We start from the raw sequence: 9,555 nt of genomic DNA, 5'->3' as shown, positions 1-9,555 counted from the left end.
CACACACACACACACACACACACACACACACACACACACACACACACCCCTTCCAAATAGGAGGTTTCAGAAAGTATTAACAGGTAATGATCCATCTAGGACAATTCCCTTAGAAGGATTACAGGAAACTGAGACAATTGGGAAAAGACTGAACCTTCTGGGAATTCCAGGTTGTAGGAAAATGAGGTCAAAGAAGGTTTCAGAATTGGACTCACCCTAGTCTAATACTTGTTGTGAGCTCTAAATGCATTCTTCCATTAAGTGTCCTTATCCCCCAGGATCATGATGGAGAACGAGTTCCTTGGGAATGTAACTAGTAATGGTGTGTGCTAGAATTTGAGAACTGTTAGTGGGGAATTGTGCTTTCAATCATTCATTCGTTCAATAATCATTTCTTTTTTTTTTTTTGCTTTTTTTTTGGAGAGGGAAGGCAGGGTAATTAGGGTTAAGTGACTTGCTAAAGGTCACACAGCTAGTAAGTGCTGAGTGTCTAAGGCCAAATTTGAACTCAGGTCCTCCTGACTTCAGAGCTGGGGCTCTACTCACTGTGCCATTTAGCTGTCCTCAAATAAGCATTTCTTAAGCACCCAGTAGGTCTACAAACTGTGCTAGGCACTGGGAATAAACACAAAGACCAAGGTAAAACAGTCCCTGTCCTCACAGAATTCGTATTTTATTGGGGGAAATAGGAAAAGAACAGAAGGGGAACTGAAAAAAGCACCTATACCAACTGGACACTGGAGAAAACCATAACAGCAATACTGAGAAATATTTGCTGGGAACTGAGGAGAACTGTGGGAGGCATAATGCGCATCCCCTGTAGGAAACCTACCCAGACATGACAGAAGTGCCTGAGATAGTCTGGAACATTGGGGAGGGTTATTATTTTCTATGGACTTAGGTATTAACTTTATTTAGGTTCTATTGCCTATAAATAAATGAAGTGCTTTGTTGATTTTGTAAACCCTGTGCTCATAGGGGGAGCTGGTAAAGACTGGTGGCAGATAAAATGTTTCCAAATTACCAAGCATGACAATATGCTAAGAAATATCGCAGGCTGCATCCTAGGTTTATGTCCTTGAGAGCCACAGAGAGACAGAAAGGATATATTTGTAATTTCCTTGAATGAGATTAAAGATGGTCTGCATCATCATCTTTGGTGTCACAAAGCCAATCAACCAAGAATGTATATTCCCATTAGTAGGATTAGCTCTGCTTTGTCCAAAGCCAGAAGACTGGATTGCATTCCCTTTCCTCTTTCTCACCCAGGCCTCCTTGCCTCTGAATGGTCACAGGAGTCAACAGGCTTTGAGACATTACTATGACACACAAGTATTCTCATCTTAGCAAGAACTGAGTGCCTATAAAAAATGTTCTTGGCAAACCCCAAGCCAAGAAGATGTTTTTAATCCAAGGCATTATATCCTGGAAGGAAAAAAAAAAGCTTCAGATGCAAGTATGTCTCATTTTAAAAAATCATAATCCTTCAACCAACTGTGGGATTCCTCTAATTGCTATTTCTTTGCATGTTTTATATTCACAATGTAGCGCTATTGTTACAGTGTCACTTCCAATGAAATCATGCTGGAATAAGGACACAGAATCTTTGAATCTTTTCAGCCAGCTGTGAACTTTAGGCTTAATCCTTTAGGGCACTCTTGTCTGGTAAACTTTAATTTATATTAAATTTTCTCAAAGAAAAGCCAAAATGGTCAAAGCAAGATAGCACCAGATCCTGTCTTTCATAAATTAATAAGTATCACCAACTGCCTTTCTTGACCCTTTAAACCCTGTGAAATTAATATAAGTAGACAACTAAAGCGCATTTGGCCCCTGAAGAGCCTCGGAAGTTCACTTAAGCAATCCAAGTTTCCTTAAAGTTTTATAAGCCAGCTTTTAGAGCAAGTCCTTTGTACTTATTACTGGTGACAGTGAGCATTACAGCAGCCAATGAACCTTTACTGACTTACGACCCCAATATGGTAGAGCACTGTTATCAAGGGAAATATCAGAATCAAAGCTTATATATTACATTGAGGTCTTGACTCTTGGAAAAGCCCCCTGTAGACCCTTCAGAGTACGTCTGTGAAATAAACGGCTAATACTGTGAGACATTCTACTGACAATGGTCAGATATTATTGTTTATTTAACCACTTTCAACTATACTAACCCCTCTAAAAGCTCAGTTTCCCAAAGAAAAAAAATTTTTATGCCCCCCAATTCTTTCACAATAAAACCATATTTACACTGATTATAGTAGCTTGAAACACATGCAACTTGCAACTTTCCCGTAGGAAGTCAGGAACATGTTGTCTGCCTCCTAAACGATTAAGTGGCTTAAATTATTAAACAGGGGCTGATAGAAAAGGTATGGAGGACAAGACCTTCTTCTAGACATCAGCACTGGGTGAGCTCTCATTTAACAATGTCTAGAGAAAAATTCAAGCTCACAACTACCTTCTTAGTAGAATTAATCACATTACTAAAATATTAACCTCTCCTCTAAATTTAATCACTGGGACCGGCACATTAACCTTTATGTGACTTAAAAGATTCCTTTTTGATAAGTATTATGTTTTCCTTTAGTTCAAAAGCACATAAGAACTGTCTCCAGTTACAATTATCAAAGCTTAAGGATTGCTTTCGTTGCCTGGAATGTTAAAGTTAATGGTGGTCAATGACCTAAGACATCCGAATGACCATGAGAAGGGAGGGAAGGAGGGAACTTGCAGTTCCCTTTGTATACAAAGGAGATACTAATGATTATTTTCTGCGGATCCATCCCCGCTCCCCTACCTGCTCTCTCCAATGTCATCTGTTGGAGGTTGATAGTCTAAGACCACTGAATCAAGGATTAGATTCACAATTACTGTGTTCCAAACAACTGTTAAGTAGAACCCTTTAAAGGAGGAGTTCTCAAACTTTTTTGTGTCATAGGACTGTTCTCCAGGAAGGTGAAGCATAAAAACCCTTTCTCAGATAATATTTTCTTAAGTAATTTAAGAAAATGCTAAATTTCAGCTACAGGTCTATGAAGATAAAGATGTATTTTTTCCATCCAAGTTCATAGGTGCCCTGAAATCTATCCATAAACAAGGTATCTATGGACCCGACATTAAGAACCATTCCTATAAATTATAAGGGACCTGAGAGAGCTAATCCAACACTATTCATTTTACAGATGAGGAAACTGAGGCCCATGGAAGTGAAGTGGCTTATCTAAGGTCATACTAGTAAGTGTAAGAAGTAAAACTCAATATAAAAATCAGGATTACCATTGTTCCTCAAATAGTTGCTCAAAATATCCAGTGCTTTTCTAAGTACACTATATTTGTCCTCTACTAAAATGAGAGGGGGGGGGTAGAGAGAGAGAGGGAGAGTGAGAGAGAGAAGTATAATACTAAGGAGTGAGGAATATTCTGGAAAGTGTCCCCATGGGAGGGGGATTCCCAGATCTGATTAATTTAGGGAATAAGATTATAGGAAGAAAAGGCAACTGAGTGTAAAACCTTGGAGCTGTTTCTGTGTTCAGAGTGAGTGAGTCAAAAATGGTAAGTATATGTGATATGTGAGGAATAGATTCTAGAGAGAGACCACTTTGTATGAATCTAGAAAGATCATGCAGTCCCTGGTACTAATGCAGATTCCCAGATCACAAGATGTTGATTTCCTTCCTATCTTGCTTCTGTGGAGGTATTTTCTCCCTCTCCCTCACCCTAGGCAGGTTGAAGTTGTCCAAGCTTTTCAGACAGCCAAAGGAAGATCACTGCATCTTTAGGGCTGGATTCCACCCCATCCCCAATTCCAGTGATTCAAAGAAGAGGTAATCCCTCCCTACTCACAGATTATTAGATTGTATGAGCTCATAGAGCATTGGCCTCCCCTCACCTAATCCTGGAACTTGTGCCTCATGAGTTAGGCCTATCCACAAGCCAGCATCATATTGTTCTCCTCCACTTTCTTGACTTAATTTCTTGGTCAAAGTTTTCCACTACACCCCTAGCACACCCAAGAGTACTACCGTGTTTCCCCGATAATAAGACACTGTCTTATTATTTTTTTTGGACAGAAAAACACCAGAGGGCTTATTTTCAGGGGAGGGCTTATTTTAATGAACATTGACAGCAATTTTAATAAACAGGTAAATGTGAACAAAAAAATGTACCTTTATTCAATAAGCAAATCACTGGGGAAGAACAGGATGACACGCTCACTGCTGCAGCTCTGATTGGATGCAGCTTGGAGCGCGGCGTGCATTTCACAGGGGGGGGATAATGGTGCATACAGAGGGTACTGTAATATAGCGTATAGCGTATAGCGCAGGGGATCACCTTCACTACAGTAGCAATCTCAATAGGGCTTATTTTCGGGGGAGGGCTTATTTTAGAGGAATCTTACACAGTAAGGGGAGGGCTTATTTTCGGTATAGGTCTTATTATCGGGGTAACATGGGTACCTCTTCTATTACACTCTAACAACATGACCAAATGGTTTTCCAACCCCAACAACCAACCACTGTCTCTGATGGGGTACCTGGGGTCTAGGTCAATTTGTGAAACCAACTTGTGAAACCAGTCTGTGAAATTGTAACTGCAATTTGTATTGTAAAATTATCTGTAAAATTCCTTTCCCAACCTCCGACTCTGCCCCTTTCCCCTATCCGCACTAGGCCTAGGCAACACCTTGGGATTCCTTTGTTCTTACTTAATCCCTCATGTCTCCTCCGGTCTGGCCCAAATCCTCATGTTTCCTCCAGCCTGGTCCAAATCTTATCTAAACTATCTATGCATTGAGGTCCCTTCCCTTCGGTCAGCCCAGACAATGGCAGCCTTACCCTTTAAAAGTAAAAGCATGTACCCCTCTCACTCGAAAGTCCCCTAAAGGACTCTTGCCCGCTGTAATGGCGTAATAATAAACTTTCTCAACTCTAACTCCAAACAAGGCTGAGCTGAATTCCTTCCAGACGCCCTGTTGAACCTATTAGGATCCTGTTCCCGCCATCATCTCCACCATACTTCAGTTTAATATGGTCATGGCCATACCTGATATTGCAGCAACTCCACAACTTTTAGGTTCTACTCTGACTACAAATTCCTACACTTCTATCAATATCATTTTCTCACTCCTTGAAACTATTCTGTGTCCTTATCAGGTTTCCCCACACTCTGACTTTATTTGCCTCCATATGTAGCCTTGACCTCTTAGATTAACACTACAGTGTGTCACTGTGCCCTTCCCCAGAAACATTTTGACCTTCTCCCATGACCTTCTTTTATTCTTCTCATCTAAAGAAACCACAGCGTTGGTTATATAATACCAACCCTCTGGTTTCTTTTCCCTGGTTGAACACTGCTGAGTATTACTAGAAAGTCACACAATCAAGTTGATTTCATCTATTATAAATTCACGGCATTAGTATCCTCTCATCTTTTTTTTTTAGCAACTCCTTAATGACTGCCTATCACATGCCCCATAACATTGGCTCCAAAATCTTTCTTCTTGCCTATAATACCTACACAACCAGACTTGAAACAGGTACCCTAATTTCCTGCTCCATTGACAAAATTGAGGCTATCTGAAAAGAATGCTCTCAATTCTTCTCTTCCATTTCTCAGCATCATCAACCACTCTCCCTTTAGGTCATAGAAAAGGGAGTATATACATAAGGTCTGTGTAGAGAGGGGAAAAAAATAAGTGGGCCAAGGACAGACCTTTCAGACACAACCTCATTTAATGGTCAAGAAAAGGATCAGAAGCACTCTGGAAAGAGACATAAAGAGCCAATAAAGACCACACAACCAACAAAATGGAGGACAAGATATTTTCTCAGGGCCTTGCGACCTCTCAAGTCTTGCCAAAATAAGAATTCTGGAGAAGATAAAGTAATTTAAACTGTCTCCTTGGTCTAAGATACTAAGAACTCTAAGGAGGTAACATCCTGATGAATTAATAGCAGGGAAGGCTAATGTCTATACCCTAGTGCAGTCACTCAGTATGTCCTTCCTCACCATCACCCTCACTCTGGTAGGACTGCAAACTTGACCCATGGGCCCAAGAAGGGAACATAATAACATGTACCAAAGAGTAAAAGAACTCAAGATGGAATCCAAAGTGGCATGCCCTTGAGTCTAATAATCAGTAAAAAAAAAAAAAAAGATAGATATTCAACAAAAGAGAGCTATTTGAAGTATTCTTCCAAAAGAAAAAAAAATCAGCAAACCAGATGGATTTTTCTTTGCAAACATCCCACACAACTGAAATACAGCAGAAAGGCAAACAAAGCCTTTTTTGTATACCAGGAAGACACAAATAAAAAATACCCCAGAGAAAAGGGAAAACAATAGTTTAAAAAAAAAACTGAGGATAAAAACAGCAGCAGCAACAGCAGCAACAACAAAACAATTGAGAGACCTTTTAGAGATTTTGTTCTAAAAGATCATAAGAAGACAAGGAAGAAAGAAAAATTTAAATAGAAATGGTGGCAGAAGAAACCCCATAATGCCCTACAGGTGAATCGATGTTTCTCATTCTTTTGTTGTGGAACTAAACTGAAGTATGAGAGAACACAGAAAAGGTGAGAGAGAGGGAAGAATATAAAGGGAATGTGTGGTGTATCTGAATCAAGCAGAACGTAAACAAGGTTAAAAATAACTCCTAGAATCTCTCAGTAAGAAGAGAGCCTATAGAAGAATGAGTAAGTGGCAAAGGGAGGAATTGAAGCAGGGGAAAGAAAAGGGGAATCTCAATTCAATAGTGGGAATCCCACTGAAGAATTGTTCCATAGGGGAAAAGAGATAATCTCTAATGGGAGATAAAGACCTTCCAATGGATATAATCTATAGGGATTTGGTGTTATGCAGTGCCTTCTTAGAGAGCATCCTGCTTCAGAAGAGGAATCAGAGCTCCTGGGGATAACTGACATAGAGAAAGGTGGGAAGGCATGGATACAGAGGAGACTTCAAGACAAATAGGAGGAAAACGATCTTGGGGAAGGCAAGAATGAGAATTGGGGCTACAGGAAAACTTTTGCCTTGGTATAATATTTATATCCTCTCTTTCTTATGCAAAAATGATACTTCTAAGACTGAAACAGAACAGAAGAGAGGGTAATTTCTGCAAGGCAATGACTCAGAAACTGTTTAGAATATTGAACTCAAAATAAGTACCTTAAAAGTTTTAATTCCATGATGAATGGATGAACTAAAAAGAAATAAATAAGTACATGGATGATGAATCAAAGAATAAAGGTCTAAAATCGCAGAAAGTGAAGGGAATTAACAAAGAAAATGAGAAAAAAAATTTAGGAAAAAAAGAATTAAAATGGAAAAACTAACAAAACAAACAGAAGAAGGGTAGAAGGGGGATTTTGTTTGGCTATTTAACAGAGAAAAATACAGGGGAAGAATTAGATAATCAGAAAAAGGAAGAAAAAGGTAATAAGTAAAACTCAAAACTAGGGAAAAGAGTGATGAATGGGAGGAGGAGTTTGAAGATAAGGGAAAGAGGGTAATGGGAATAGGATTATCCTAACGTAGATTAAGAAAAAATGAAGAGAGTACTGTTTTTGAAAAGAGAAAAAATCAAGAAAAATTCTAATTCAGAAAAATATATTAGAGGCAAATAGAGGAAAACATGCACCTAACTCATAACTTTGAATGTTAATGGATTAAGTAAACCAATAAAACAAAAAAAAGGATGACAAATCAGATAAGAATAGGGGAATAATAACAATAATAATAATAAAGGAAGTATTCAAATCAGGGAAAAATATCTTGCTATCTGAGAAATCTGATACAAAGATTTTTTCACATTTAACCACATTCTCTTCTATTAGACAGACACACAGACACACACACAATCATAAACACCCTCTCCCAATAGATGTGGTCAAAGACTACAAACATACAATTCTCAAAAGAATTACAAACTATTAACAGCCACATGAAAGAACAATCAAAATCACTAATAATAATAAGAATACCAAACAAAACTTCACACTCTGTAAATTGGCCAAGATAACAAATGATAGGAATAATCAATGTTGGAGGAGTTCTTCGAAAATAGATGTGCTAGGGGGCAGCCAGGTAGCACAGCGAATAAGAGCACTGGCTCCAGTGTTGAAAAGACCTGTAGATCGAATCCCAGGCTCAGACACTTAGCACCTACCCAGAAACACTTGGCCATGTAACCTTGGGCAAGTTACTTAACCCCAATTGCTTAGGGGCGGCCAGGTGGCTTAACGAGTAAGAGCACCAGCTCCAGTGTCGGGATGACCTGGATCAAATCCGGGCTCAGATACTCAGCACCACACCCAGAAAAAACTCGCCGTGTAACCTTGAGCAAGTTACTTAACTCCAATTGCTTAAAAAAAAAAAGAAAGAAAAGAAAATAGACATGCTAGGGGTGGCCAGGTGGCGCAGTGAGTAAGAGCGCTGGCCCTGGAGTCAGGACACCCGGGATTGGTTCCAGCCTCAGATACTTAACACCCACACAAAATAACTGGCCATGTAACCTTGAGCCAGTTACTTAACCCCAATTGCTTAAAAAAAATAGAAATGCTAGCACATTGTTGGTAGAGTTATGAATGAGTACAACCATTTTGAAAAACAGTCTGGAATTATGCTAATAAAGTAGCTAAAATCTCCATACCCTTTGACCCAAAGATTCCCCTACCAGGCTTGTATAGGAAGGGGATCACTTTTTTATCATGTCTATGGTAGAACATGACCAGGACTAAATAATCTGAGGTATGTGTGTTTGAGTGTGTGTATTTACATATTTAGTCTATATTATGCCAAGGCCATTGTAGGAAATTTGACTATGTTTAAATTTCTAGGTTCCCTCAGCTTATAAGTCATAAGTAACCTATTTATATTCAAAATGAACTGTGTTCCAACACATACACATCCTGCCCAAAACTCAACCTTCTGGCTTCATTCTCCTCTGAGAAGAAGAAATTTCATCCTTTTTTGCTCAGGTTTCTAATTTGTCTCTACTCAGTCACTCTGGGTCTCAGTTTGCTCATCAATAAAATGACAGTCTTAGACTAAAAACCCTTTCAGGTTTGACATTCTCTGTCTCTATGATCCAAAGATTCTTCAGGTTGTCCTCAGATGTTCTTCTTCCTAAATACCTCTGATTCCCTGAGCCAAAACCAAAAAGGGGAGCTATTATTATCCCGGAGAGCCAGGTTTCTCCTTTGTGCCCTTGTCTGCTCTTTTCTCTGATGGGCTGTTAAAAGTTCTCCTGAAACTGGATTTCTTCATTGCATTACAACACCCACTCTAAGAATAACAGACATGATTTTCTTATTTTTGTATTTTCCCCTTCTTATTTTAAGAAGATATATGCATATACACATGTATATACACATATATGATATATACATATATAAGATTATATTGTGTGTATTTATGGCCTATATGCCAGCAGCAGTTAGTGGCATGCACCTCAAGTTGCCTACATGAACATCAATCAGCTTTACAGATGGAGCTTTAGCACTTTTCTTAAGGAAAACTTTAAGCTTCAACTAGAAAGTACAGGAAAAGGGCAAA

The sequence above is a fragment of the Petaurus breviceps genome, unplaced genomic scaffold, assembly GCF_028583685.1.
Source record: "Petaurus breviceps papuanus isolate PSGF00001 unplaced genomic scaffold, PetGlider_PUasm1.0 37, whole genome shotgun sequence".
NCBI classification, from domain to species: domain Eukaryota; kingdom Metazoa; phylum Chordata; class Mammalia; order Diprotodontia; family Petauridae; genus Petaurus; species Petaurus breviceps.
The sequence above is the reverse complement of the archived record's forward strand: the minus strand, read 5'-3'. Positions refer to the sequence as shown.